Raw genomic sequence first — 14,925 nt, 5'->3', positions numbered from 1 at the left:
AGTCTTTGTTCTGCTTTGAGGCAAAGGCTGAATGCTTTACTCTAGCCTGGCTTCTTGGAAAGAAGATTTCCAGTCATGGAAAGGCTCATGAGAAAGTGATGTATACATGAACACACTGCTTGAAACGGTCAAGATGAAGAGGCCACAAAGGTCTGTGGGCAAGTCAAAGGTTGCATTTGGTGGGGAAGGGGTACCTACTCCTGCCCACAAACTAACTGGACACATTATTTAGCAAGCAGCAGAAAGGCTGGTCTGTGTCAAACTTAGGTCTTTAAGGGCTAATACTTCAAGGTTCACCAACACAAGAGCTATCGCACCGGGGGTGCCAAAATTTGGGGTCTTTTAATTAATACCCTCTATTAAAAACCACCTCCTGCCTTGAGTCTTGGTTTGCACAGATAATTACTAGGTATATGCTCGCATGAAGACAATCAGGGTTCATTGCATGTGAAGCTGGAAGCACATTGTGTAGCAATGTAACACCAACGATAGCTTTAATTCATAAATACAATATTTCATTTAAGAGTTAAACCCCCTAGTCCATTTCTCCATCACCTCAATAACACCGAATTACCTAACTCATTGAGAAGTCTGTCCATTAAATAATGCCAACTATTTTTCCTCAGTCCCATTTGTTGCCCTCAGAATAATCTCCTTTGAGTCGCTCTTACACTTTCTTCTCTCAACTTTTCCAGACTGGGATTGCACTTTCTAGCAGTCTGGCTTTTCAAAAGTCTCTCTCATCCTCTAAGTTTTAGAAAATTCATGCATTTTTCAACCACAAGGAAATAGCTAGCAATACTGACATCAGATATTACTAAACCCAGAAACACTTGGCAGTGAGTAGCTTTAAGAACATATAATACTGAATTTTAAAAGGGTGAATTTCCCTTTTTTTTTTTTTTGTTCACTATGACTTCTATAACAAATTAACACAAACTTGGTGGCTTTAAATTAATTATTCTCTCTCAGTTCTGGACACCATAACTCTAACATCAGGGTCGTTGGGTCAACATCAAAGTGTCAGCAGGGCCACACTTCTTCCAGGGGCTTTAGGAGAGAATTTGTTTTTTGTGATTTCTGGTTTCTGGTTTCTGCTGGCATTTCTTGGCTTGTGTCTTCATCACCTTAGTCTCTGTTCCTGTCTTCACATTGCCTTCTCTTCTGCATGTGCATTTTCTTCTCTGCTGACTCTGTCAAATCTCTCTGCCTCTTTTATAAAGACACATGACTAAATTTAGGGTCTACCCTGATTATTTAGGATAATCTCCTTATCCCAAAATGCTCAAATTAATTACATTTGCAAAGATTTTTTTCCCAATAAGGTAACATTTACAGTCCTGAAAATTAGAATTTGAGAACTTTGGGGAGGTTGGCATTATTCAGTTTACTCCACTACTCCACCTTCAATTCACCTTCCTTTCCTTCTGAGTGCCTTCTATAAGTATCAGGGGATTACTTGCTCCTATTATTCTATATGTACCACTCATCATGTAAATTGCACTTAGATATGGTTACATATTAAGGATCGTACCAGTAAAGCTCATTCACTGTGTATGAGGTAGAGACTAATATGATTTATGAGGTCATTTCTGACAAACCTCAGACAAAGCAAACAAATAAAAATACATAGAAACCAAAGGACAGCCCTCCATTAGTTATAGAAAAGGACCAGGCTACCCCTGCCTAATCTTGGGAATACCAAGATGCATGATAGCCCTGGCCAGTTGGCTCAGTGGTAGAGTGTTGGTCTGGCCTGCAGGAGTCCCGGGTTCAATTCCCGGCCAGGGCACACAGGAGAAGCTCCCATCTGCTTCTCCACCCCTCCCCCTCTCCTTCCTCTCTATCGCTCTCTTCCCCTCCCACAACTGAGGCTCCATTGGAGCAAAGTTGGCCCGGGCACTGAGGATGTCTCCATAGCCTCTGCCTCAGGCGCAAGAATGGCTCTGGTTGCAACAGAGCAACGCCCCAGATGGGCAGAGTATCGCCACCTGGTGGGCATGCCGGGTGGATCCCAGTCAGGCGCATGTGAAAGTCTGTCTGACTGCCTTCCCGTTTCCAACTTCAGAAACATACAAAAAAAAAAAAAAAGATGCATGATAGACAAGAGCACATAAAACATACCTAAAATGTAGTTTCAAGATGGTACTAAGTTAAATATCTTAGAAATAGGCCATAAGAGCCCAGGAAAAATTGTGAAGACTTCCTGGATTCATCTGATTCAAAATGGAGAATGAGATGAGATCAGTTCATAAACTTAGTGGCCTGACTGTTAATCACAGCTTTAGAAAACTATAGGTTTCTTTGATTGCACTTTTTTTTTTCAGAGACAGAGAGAGAGTCAGAGAGAGGAATAGACAGACAGGAACAGAGAGAGATGAGAAGCATCAATCATCAGTTTTCCATTGCGACACCTTAGTTGTTCATTGATTGCTTTCTCATATGTGCCTTGACCGTGGGCCTTCAGCAGACCGAGTAACCCCTTGCTCGAGCCAGCGACCTTGGGTCCAAGCTGGAGAGCTTTGCTCTAACCAGATGAGCCTGTGCTTAAGCTGGTGACCTCGGGGTCTCGAGCTTGGGTCCTCCACATCACAGTCTAACATTCTATCCACTGCGCCACTGCCTGGCCAGGTACACTTTTTAAAAATACTTTCTGAACTCTCTGTGGTCCCTCCCCCACCACACACAAACACATTGATTATTTATTCAAACTGTCCCTCAGTCTATACTTATTTATTAAGTGTGCCAGGCACAGCATTATGCCCCTGAATGCATAGTCTCTATCCTCCACAAGACTGTGGTTGGGAAGAGTAACTAACTCTTTGGTTTTTAGTAAGAACAAAGTACTACTTTATCACATTTCTGATGAGAAGACAAAGGCCAATGACTTCATAGGAGCCTACCATGAAGCAAAGTTGGCCCGGGCACTGAGGATGGCTCCATAGCCTCTGCCTCAGGTGCAAGAATGGCTCTGGTTGCAACAGAGCAACACCCCAGATGGGCAGAGCATCGCCCCCTGGTGGGCATGCCGGGTGGATCCCAGTGGAGTTGGTCTAATATATGCACATCTTAAGACAAATGTGAAACTAAAGAAGTAAAGAAAAAGCAAGTTGATCAGTTGTACCACTCCAACTTTGAGATTCTCCTTTCCGGGAAAACTCATAGTGTTCTTAAATTTTGTTTTAATAAAGAAGTCAGGATAGCTCTAGAGCTAGGGTTTTCAGAGACATTGGAAAAGCAAAGGAGCAGCATAATGGGCCTCCTCATGCATCGACTTCAAACAGAACAGCTGTTTTCATCTGGTTTACATCTTGGCCTTTTGAACAAAGGGTTCTGAGACAAGAACAATGAAGATTGAAAACTCCTGCTTTGGAGGAGCAGGCCTCATAGTGACCAAGAAACTTCTCCTGCAATGTGGCATGCATAGGAAAAAGCTCAAAAAACACATGTACTATAAATGGTAGGACAGACATCATCTTATGGAGGATAGATTATTAAGTTAATGCTTAACCAATGACAGTAACTAGTGTACATGATGATAACCTGATCTCTCTGGTGTTTTATTTCTTTCTTCTGTAACAGAAAAGATAACCAGAAAGGAAATGAAAAGAGGCAAACTGTTGTATCTCACAATGCTTGTCACCCCTCAATTGATAATTTCTTTAACATATTCTGAATGATTTCCTCTTCTGAAGCACTTTACATCTTTATGAGTTTCTGAAGAGTTGTCTATGAGAATTAAAAACATCAAGATCATAGAGAACTGCTTTAGTTTTTTTTTAATAAAAAGAATTAAGATGAAATCAGGAAATTTGATGAAAACCTTCTCTTATCTATTGTATATGCATCAGTTTTATCCTGTAAATTTTTAAGGATGAGTGGAACTCATATTCCACAGACTATACTTGCAATTGAGTAAGAAAGATATGGTAATAACAATAATTATCAACATATTCTGGCTCTATTTCTGCCCAATCTAGCCTTCACAAAATTATTCTCAAATGGTTCTGAGTTTTCCTAGGTGTGAACTTATTGGGCACTTAATGCTATCAGGATTATTCTTTCTTGTTCATAGTCATAATTTCTTTAGTTACCTTTTAATGACAAAAGTGACTGCCTTACCACAATGACCACAAAGTCACTTATAATGAACTGGTTAAAAGTCCTAGCACCTTAACCAGACCTGCTCAAGTCTCAGTTGTGCCAGGACCTGATGGGACCTGTGGACAGAAATGAAGGTTCTGAGAGACATCTGCCTGCACAAAGTACCAGATGGGACAGTGGGTTCTTGCTTGCATAAACAAACAAACAACCATGAGGAAAATATTGCTGACCTTTCTCTCTCAACACCTTGGTTTTACCTGCTCCAATGTTTCAGAATGCAAATACAACTCTGGGGAGAGAAGTGGAGAAAATATTGTCTGAATATATGTTTCTACCTACAGAGGAATCATGTTCATGTTGACAATGGTTTTAATTTCTGATCATCTAAATTCATTGACTATTTCCCTTTGTGTAAAATTATTTAAATAATTAATTAGGCAAAAATAAATTATTTGTTAAATTCAAATGTATAATTATAATATAACATTATTATGAAGTGATATTTATAATAGAGTTTGATATTGTGCATATACTACTATAAAACACTAATACTTTATATTACATATATAATATAATTTTATATTTTTCTATACTATTTTCTTTGGGATAATTTATTAAATCAGCCAGTATTCCTCAAAGAGTTATCCTAACTTTTTAGTCTTTCATTGCTTTATAATTGATTTCTTAAACAGTTAAGCTCGTACAGTTTAGATTTATGGAGAAAAGAATACATGTTTTATTCCCTTGAATCGAGAAAACAGCTATAAGTAAGACAATGGTAGACAGGCCAAACTTTAAAGTCAAGGGCTGCAATCAGGAAAAGCTCTTAGACATGTAAATTGAAAGTTTCCCTTTCTCAGGCATTCTTCTTTTTTAATTAAAGAAGTTTCTAGCTAATCTCTTTAGGTATAACTAAAAACTAATCTGAATCTGCTAAATTTCTAGTAGAGAACTTAAAAATACATTACCACTTAAGGGAACTAAGACAACCACCTCCCAATACATCAACAACCGCTGCACCTGAAAATTTCAGCTGCACAAGGATGATTAGGCAACAGAGTATTGTTTTAAGAGAACAATAGCTCACATAGATTCACTGGAGACATGAGCAAAAAAGCAACCACTGGAAAGTCTGGTAAATCTTTGCATGCATCTGGAATTGATAGGAAGAAATGACATAGGACCATTATTTGTCTTATATGAATTCAAAAAGTCATCTTGTTGAGCACTGTATTTTTTTCTCTAAGTTTGTGCTTCAACATAGTAATATAGCTCTTTCTTGTACACAGATGTACATAATGGATGAATAGAGCAAGGACCCATGGTTTCAATGTTCTCACCCTCCAAAACTGAATTATTCCAAGATGCTGCTAATTACACAATAATTCTTCTAAATGAAAGCTCATAGCAACAAAACTCACAGTAGGTGATGTTAATGGCAGTATTATAATATTGAATAATTGAATTTTTAGCACCATAAGAGGTCTTCAGCTCTTAAAATTAAAGGCAACCAGACCTGAGATGGTAAGGATCTATACAACTAATTAGGAAAAGAAGTAATACCAGAAAACAAAATAATTTTCTCTTTACTACATTTTCTCCTCCACACATGTTTTTTATATTTCTTACCAAAGAGTGTTATCTTGTTTATCATCTCATCAGGACTTAGATATTATATTTATTTTATGGAAGACATTTAATGGACTATCAATTAGATTCAGATAATATTATTTATTTTTTCTTATTCTGAATAATTACACTGTTACTAATGTTAATGACTATTATCATTAGCTACCATTTTTTAAATGCCAAGACATAGTGGTAAGACTTAACTATTAGACTCATTTTCTCAACAGCACATTGCAATATGTCTTCTACAGAGAGAAATCTACAGATATAAATGGAAATTCAGGTTAAGGAGTAAGTACCTTGGTTAAGGTCACACAGGAAATGAATACTAAAGAGGTTGGCATTCAAAGATAGGGCTTACTGAATCTATTATAATTTAGGGGATTTCCACTAAATAGTTGTCATCTCTTAACTATACTTCTTTTCCCTTTGTTGTTAATTGAAGTTATAGAAATATTTAAAGTCCTTAACAGATACTTGCTCTGGGTTCCTTGTTAGGATCTCAAGTCCCTAGATTGTCACCTTTTATAATAAAAGTCTGTTGGGGTCTCAAAAATAATATAGAACTTTGCTATATAGCAAAGAGTCAAGATGCCTTTAGGTTGCTTCTTGACCATTCAGGCAAACATTGGGGCAATTCTAAATCTGACCTGCTATTCAGCAGAGGCGCCATTGGCATTTGGGATAAAACAAGACTTTGCAGTACTGTAATTCTCCAGTCATTGCAGGTGCTCTCATCTATGGCCATTGCTCACTGAACATCAATGGTGCCAAAAAGCTCCCACAGAAATACAAACATTCTGGGGGTGATACTTCCCCTAGTTATGAACCAGTGTGTTTATTCTTATAATGTTCAATGGTCAGCAAGCAGTTGCTATATAGCTGTAAATAGTAGTCCTGAAGGGAACTTTCTCTGAATAGTTACATCACTATTTATCCAAATCCAGAATGCCAGAAGCAGATAGAACACTGCCATAGGTAGATTTAGACTAAACCACTCCTTTGGTCCAAAGCAGAGGAGGAGGGCAAGAGAGTCAGATTAGAAATTTTAGAAGTGGAAAGATGGTCAGTCACTGTCCACAGTTATCATCTGTGAGAAAGAGAAGAAAGAGGGAAAATATTAGGAGGTGCATACCTCCGGTTCATTGAAAGAAAAGAGCAACGGTAAAGCCCACTCAGGCTTCACCTGGCTGTTGGCCAACTTCCCGCATCCTATATAATGGCTCATGGCATGGCAATTCTGTCTGGAACCCAGTGGTCTCTTCCACCTTTCCAACCACTCCTCAATCACCTAAGTCCCACAAAAGACAGGCCAACTATCTACTTTCATGTCTGTTGTAACTTATCCTTGAAATACGTCACTGTGAAGACTAAAAAGCTTGATGCCCCGTTAAGCACATTTGAGTTATATTTTTGAAAGAGGATGTTTGGGCAATGACATACAAATTACATGCACAAAGCCAAAAAATTATTTGCAGATATGTTGTGTAATTATATGAGTTTATGCTATCCATCTGTGAACCTTAGTCTCCCCTGGTGCAAGTACTGCTTATAATAAAAAGGATTTATTAGATTTAAGGAAAATTCATTATGCTTACATTTGCATGAAAGTAAAGTCTTCATTATTGGTAGGCATGTGTAAGCTCCTGTGGTTGGAAGAGACTTTGATGGGCCAACTGGTTCATTCTCTGGTAGTGAAGAGGAATCACTTTTAAACCTTGAAAGATGGTGTTGAGGAAGTGCCACAGCCACCTAAAGAAATATTTTATGAATTAGTATTCTCCACCCTCAGGATATTTTTTATTACTATATCTCTATTTCCTGCAGCAACTTAAACTATCCAGTCAGCTAGTACTCACTGATGTCAGAAAACGCCCAGTTGTGTCCTCTGTGTTAAAATGTGTCGTGGCTGAGAACTGTATTTCAATGATTTCTACCTCCTCTTTAGATTGAGTCTTATCAATACAATGGCCTTTCTTCATAGGCTTTGCTTATAAAACAATAATTTGCAGCAACTCCCATCCAAATTTTCCATACTTATTTTTAATGATAAGGACAGTCCTGCAATAAGACTGGACAGTGAAGAGCCCTGGCCGGTTGGCTCAGTGGTAGAGCGTCGGCCTGGCATGCAGGAGTCCTGGGTTCGATTCCCGGCCAGGGCACACAGGAGAAGCACCCATCTGCTTCTCCACCCCTCCCCCTCTCCTTCCTCTCTGTCTCTCTCTTCCCCTCCTACAGCCAAGGCTCCATTGGAGCAAATGTTGGCCCAGGCGCTGAGTATGGCTCTGTGGCCTCTGCCTCAGGTGCTAGAATGGCTCTGGTTGTGACAGAGCGACGCCCCAGATGGGCAGAGCATCGCCCCCTGGTGGGCGTGTTGGGTGGATCCTGGTTGGGTGCATGCGGGAGTCTGTCTGCCTGCCTCCCCATTTCCAACTTCAGAAAAATACAAAAAAAAGACTGGACAGTGAAGGATGGAACGCTGATGGAAGATTGTCTCAGGTTCCTTTACATATTTTTTTAAAATTTGTATTGGTATCATGTCAACTTCTCAAACAGCATCATGTGGCTGCATGCCGTGTATGTCCAAGTGCTTAATTATTATGATACAGTGACATAAGAGCTGACTTAGCAAATGAAAAATATACAAAAAGGGGGAAAATTGAGATGGAGTGGTTATCTTTGCCTTGAGTGTTAGCGGGTACACTATAGAAGAAATGACATCACTTCTGCTTCATCTTATAGAATGAGAAGGAACTTTCCAGCAGAAAGAGAGAGTTAATTTTGAGAAGAAATACAGCCTGACCAGGCGATGGTGCAGTGGATAGAACACTGGACTGGGATGCAGAGTACCTAGGATGGAAACTATGAAATCACTGGCTTGAGTGCAGGCTCACCAGCTTGAATGTGGGGTCACTGGCTTAAGCGTGGGATCATAAACATGACCTCATGGTCACTGGCTTGAGCTCAAAGGTTGCTGGTTTGAAGCCCAAGGTTACTGTCTTAAGCTAAAGGTCACTGGCTTGAGAAAGGGGTCACTCACTCTGCTGTAGCCCCCTAGTCACGGCACATATTAGAAAGCAATCAATGAACAACTAAGACACCACAACGAAGAATTGATGCTTCTCATCTCTCTCCTTTCCTGTCTGTCTGTCCCTGTCTGTTCTTCTCTCTGTCTCTGTCACACACACAAAAAAAAGAAGTATCATATAAAATAGCATAAATGGATAGAACCAAAAAATAGCATCAAAGTGTTCCATGTGGTCCAGCATGCTGATCCATAGAGTAAAGGGGATAAAATGAGAGAAAAGAAGAAAATAAACTTTATTGAGCATTGTTTATATACTGGATACGTTGCATATGTGTTTTTTCATCTTTAATATGGTTCACACACTGACCCACAATTTATACATGAAAAACCCAAGGTTCAGAGGTGTTAATCCTTTGCCAACAGTCAGACAGAGAGTGGCAAAACCAGGATGAGAACCTAGGGCTGGCTGATGGTAAAGCACATCCTCTGTGTTCATCAGATCACCCTCCTATTGCAAATCTGGTAGACAGTGTCAGATCTAAGGGCTTTGATGGAGCTGCTAAGGAATTAGCAATTTATTTTTTTCTTTAATGAGGGTTAAAATAATTTTTATAACTGTATTTTTAGTAAAAATATATATAAAAACAACTCTTGCAATAGTGTAGACCTGAAATTTAAAGTAGTAGCAATGGCTTCTGAAACACACAAGGTAACAATAACCCAGGTCAGACCCAATAAAGACCTAACCTAAGGCAGTATCACTGAAGATGACATAGAACAAAAAGATTCATGAGGTCTTCCAAAGGTTTTATCTCCAGGGCCTGGTGACTGATCTGATGTGGAATGAAGGTCTGTGAAGAGTCTGGGATCGCTCCCAGTTTACAGACTTTGGCAGAGAACGGGGTGTTGTGAATAATGGTGCTATAAATTAGGATAGTATATGCCAGAAGAAGTAGCCAGTTTGGAAGTAAAAGATGAATAATTCAGTTTGGGGAACATGTTGGATTTGAAATAGAGATGTCCAATATATAGAGATCCCTGGGACTAAAGGTCAGACTAGCTGATGGTTGGCAGAGGAGACAAAAATCAGACAGGGGAAAGACAGAGCCACGGGAGCATGGGTTGAGGAGTAAACTCTCAGGGCCATCAACTCTTTAAAAATGCAGAGTGGATATAAAAAGAGGAAAGCCATTCAAAGGACTAATCCAAGATGTGGCAAGTAACCAGAAGGTCCGGTATCTTAGACTCTGACACAGGGAGTATTAAAGAATAAATAACAGTGAGCACAGACAAATGCTTCAGAGAAAACAAATGATATCAAGACTTATAGGTATTTATCAGTTTGAACAATTGTGATATTAGTGATAATTTGGGCCAGAGCAGCTCAAGTGAAGTGCTTTGGACTAAAGAATAATAGTGGTACCTAGAGGAATTAATTGGAAGGGAAAAAGTAGAGATAATGGAATAGGGTGCATTTGAAGAGCATGGAGCATAATCAATGCATTAAAATGAAATCATGAAAATAATTTTTCTATCTCTTTAATCATCTTCAGTGGGGATAATCTTCCCCTGCCCCTGGAAAAAAGTAGGCAGATTCCATAACTCTTCTTTCAGTTAATTAAAATTCTTCTAGCTTCAAGTCACAATTCTAGTTTCACTTCAAAAATTAAAAGTGTCTGCACAATATAATAAACAAACTTTTCATGTTTGTTCAAAGATAAACATTTACTCTTCATCCCTCAGCAATGAGGGGAATTTCAGGCAGACACTTCATCTCACTCACTTGCCTTCCGGAACTTCAAGGGATGCCTCCGTCACCGTTATTGTTGCCTAGGGTCTGGAGTGGAGGTTGGCTTTCCCAGTGGCTGCCAGAAGGGGCCTGGGAACACAACCTGAAAGACTCATGAATTGAACTTGGACCAAAGAGCGACAAGAGATGAAAAAGAAGTCAGCAGATGAATGCCTCTCTATTAATTTTATTGAGGAACTATCCCAAGGCACAGTGGTTCCACAAGACCTATCTGGAACAAATAACCAGCCATGCGTCTTTGTGAAGCTCCAGCATGCTCAGTAATGTACCACCTGGTATATGCATTCCCTCTTTCCCTGCCTCACTTCCCTTTTTTCTGTACCTTGTAATATTGAGACTGCACCTTCCAATACAGTCTTAGTATATGAAGTTCCCACAGGACTTTCATTTTAGGAAACCCAGGCAAAGACAGAGATGATTGTCTTCTTTTCTCTGTGCTCCCATTGAACAACAGTGTTTTTCTTTAACCCCTTAGCAGCAAGTCTTCACTGGCCCTGTTATTATACTATGGCTTTATTAGTTTACTCTGTTTAACAATTAGTCTTTCTTTCCCGGGGCAGCGTGTGGAGAGTCTTAAGTGGACTTTCTGCCAACTCTCTTGATCCAGGTAGTGTCTCTCCTTTGGCTGCTTCTACCATGACTGTGTCCAATGAAATAGTCTCTTACTACTGGACATCACTACCAAGCAGGTCGTACTCCTGATCAGGTGGGAATCAGCACAAGCCCATAATTTCCTCTAACTGCAGACGTGTGTGTGTGTGTGTGTGTGTGTGTTTATACTACTTAAATACGTGTTGTTTATATACATGATATGTATTATACCATACATCTGATATATAGATCAGCTTCTTTAAGTGGTCCTCTTTGAACCATTCTTATAAGACACAGAGTTATAAAGCTGTCCCTTAGTCCCATGGGTATAGAGGATGTGGACATAGACTCATAGCATGGTAAAAGTACTACCCAAAGACGTATCTGCCTTAAAAAAATTCTCTTTTATTTCTAACACTAGATAATTTCACATTATTTTTTTTTTTTTTTTTTTTTTTTTTGTATTTTTCTGATGCTGGAAATGGAGAGAGACAGTCAGACAGACTCCCGCATGCGCCCGACCGGGATCCACCCGGCACGCCCACCAGGGGCGACGCTCTGCCCACCAGGGGGCGATGCTCTGCCCCTCCGGGGGGTCGCTCTGCCGCAACCAGAGCCGCTCTAGCGCCTGGGGCAGAGGCCACGGGGCCATCCCCATCGCCCGGGCCATTTTTGCTCCAATGGAGCCTTGGCTGCGGGAGGGGAAGAGAGAGACAGAGATGAAGGGGGGGTGGAGAAGCAAATGACCTCTTCTACTATGTGCCCTGGCCGAAAATCAAACCTGGGTCCCCCGCACACCAGGCTGACACTCTACCGCTGAGCCAACCGTCCAGGGCCTAATTTCACATTCTTAATACATGAAGGATTCAAAAACCAAGTAATGAACTTTTAGTTTTATATTTTGAAATTTTACAAATGCTCTTTTATCTCCTCTGAAATTCAACAACTCTTGCTTAATCTAGACAAAATCCAACTTCAGTAACTTTATAAAAGATGAGAGAGTAGAAGAGTAGCTAAAGGAAGTTACAAATTTTACATAGCTTTTTATATTTTATTTTGTTTTTATGGAAAGTCAGAAAGATTTATGCAGGTTCAAAACTGTGTTTATATGTACTTGGTAGAGAAGAAAAGATTTAAAATATATATTAACAAAAATTTTTTTTGTTTTCACTCAGTTTTCTAATCTGCAAAGAGAAGCTAATAATATCTACTGACCTTGAGATGTTGGGAAAACTAAGTAACCTTTTAAAATGTTAAAAGCGTTAGGTATACCCAGTCCAAACAAAGAGCTCAACGAATCTGGTGTTTGAATATTGAGCTGGAAAAAGTTTAATGATGTAACAATTTTTTAAATTCAACTAAGAATATCTTAATTTTTCAGAGAGTTTCAGTATCTTGGATGCTCAAGTATGAGTCAAGCACCTGGATGAGAGTGATCTGAAAGGATTTATACTTCATAAATATAAAACCCCTTTTGTTGCAAATTGACTTTAGTATTAATCTACCTCTTTTTCTCCCTGTAATCTTCAGTACCATCATGTCTATGTATGAACATATATGATGCTTTAGCCCAGATTTTCCCCTTTTTAGGAGCATTCTGATCCTTTATGAAATCCCATAATAATTGCTGTGCCTGGACTGATTTGAGTCAGTAGTGTTATTAAACTGCAAGTTATCCAGATCTGCTGATTTCACTTTTCTATTAAGGCAACATTCACCTTTAATAAAATGATGACAGAACACCTAACAGACACAGCATGCTGTGTGTAAGTTACTGGGCTAAAAAGGTTATTTGTTTAATATGCACAATGATCTTATCAAACAGGTGTTTATCCTCATGTCATAGATGAGGAAAATAAAGCTTAGGGAGATTAGGTTTTTAAAATAATTCTTCCTCCACATGTGCTACTATCTTAAAAGCAACAATTTTTCAGGAAGGATAAGAGTCTTAGTTAAAAGCCAGAGGAGAGAAGTGACCACACTCATTGGCAGTAGCTTCGTTTGCCCAGATGTGGTGGCCACCCATGAAGGAGAATTTGCCTTTACTTCAAGGTGAGGCAGTACAGTACTAGCACTCTGCCCACCCCAGAAACCTACCTCAGTCATAATGAATTAGCCCAAAGTGGGATTTTTAGTGAACCATTCCTGATGATACAGAAGAAGAATTTAGCTTGCAAGATTGTATAAACTCCTCCTGAGGCTTGTCTTCTCTAAAAATATTTCTTCCCCCCAAACGAGGCCCTTCATATCCCTTCCCTTCCTCCCTTTATCCCCTAAGGAAGAGAGTCCCTTAGTCTGAATATGCCACCGAGCACACAAAAGCTAGACAAAGCTAGGCAGTTCAAGGATTATCAACTGCTACGTAAGCCTGCTCCTTCAGTGGCCTATGCAATATGTACTTAATGATTATTAAGGGTACGGAGTGGCAAGGCTGAATTTGATGCTAAAATGATTGTTCTCATCAGTCCTTGCTAGACTGGGACCATGACCAGTCCTTTAGCAATGAAAACCAAAACTTAGAATAGAGAGCAGACTCATGAACCACCAGGCAGAATTCTAAAATTTGATCAGCTTTTGGTAGCAACCGTAAGTGGCATATTTATATTTGGGTTACAGAAATAGGGTAAAAGCAGAGGAAAAGGCGAAAGTGATGATGACCATCTGTGCCATATTACCTTCAAGGAGAAACTCAATTGCTGCCCATTCAGAATGAAAGAATAAAATAAAGGACATGAGGAAGGAAGAGGCAATGCCATTTTTCCCCCCAACAAACTGTCTTTTCTAGGACCATGTTTCTAATATGTGTTGGTCTCTAATTTAGATGGGAATTTTCCTTAAAGCACAGACACTTTGGAAAGGATGTGAAAGTAATCACATTTAGTAAATTCCAATTGGGTGTAGAATTTTGGAGACACAAGTCACATTTTATTATAACTAAATATATAATATATTTCTAACAGTGATGGTGTATTCGCTAACATTTCTTCAACTTTCATACAAAGACTCTAACTCTATGTGAGAATTTATTGACTTGAAGTTAAGCATAAAATCCTCATTTATAAAATGTAGTCAGTATTTCTAAGCATAAAGCAGATTTTTAATCAGGCAAAGACAACTCTAAAACAATAAAATTCTCTTTTTTATAAGTACAATGACTATATTTATACTCTTAGAAATAATCCATGAAGAGGAATCAATTAGTAATATGCACAAAATATATAGAAGCTAAAGTGTTGAATCACTTCTGACTGAGATATCACAGTATAGTTTAATCCAAGCCAAAAATTGTAATTTTTGCTGTGTGTGACTTACAGGATAGAAAATAATCAGCTTATTAAATTGCTATTTTCCAGGTACGTCTTATTCCCTGTTCAAACTAAACTTTCCTCACTGTTTTCTCTTTACTCAGTATCCCTTATAAGACTAATTGTTTATAGCAATTTTTACAAAATGCTCTTTTTATTCTAAAATTTAAATTTCATTGAACAGCTTAGATAACTTCTTCATATCTAAATCACAATTATATATATAAAACATAAGAACATGTAGCCTATTTATCATCTCCACACTGTAATCACATTTTAATTTTCATTAAAACCTGTCCACAACTAAAAAAATAAATTACAGCTATTTCATATGTATTTCACTCTAAGCAAAAATTTGCATAAAATTTAGTATTCTTCTGTAAGTCAATATTCACTAGGGAAAATAAGTATTTATATAATAATTACCTGCTTTCTTTCTTTATTTATCTTAACATTTG

This window comes from Saccopteryx leptura, chromosome 3 (assembly GCF_036850995.1).
Source record: "Saccopteryx leptura isolate mSacLep1 chromosome 3, mSacLep1_pri_phased_curated, whole genome shotgun sequence".
Classification (NCBI taxonomy): domain Eukaryota; kingdom Metazoa; phylum Chordata; class Mammalia; order Chiroptera; family Emballonuridae; genus Saccopteryx; species Saccopteryx leptura.
This window is presented reverse-complemented; position numbering follows the sequence as displayed.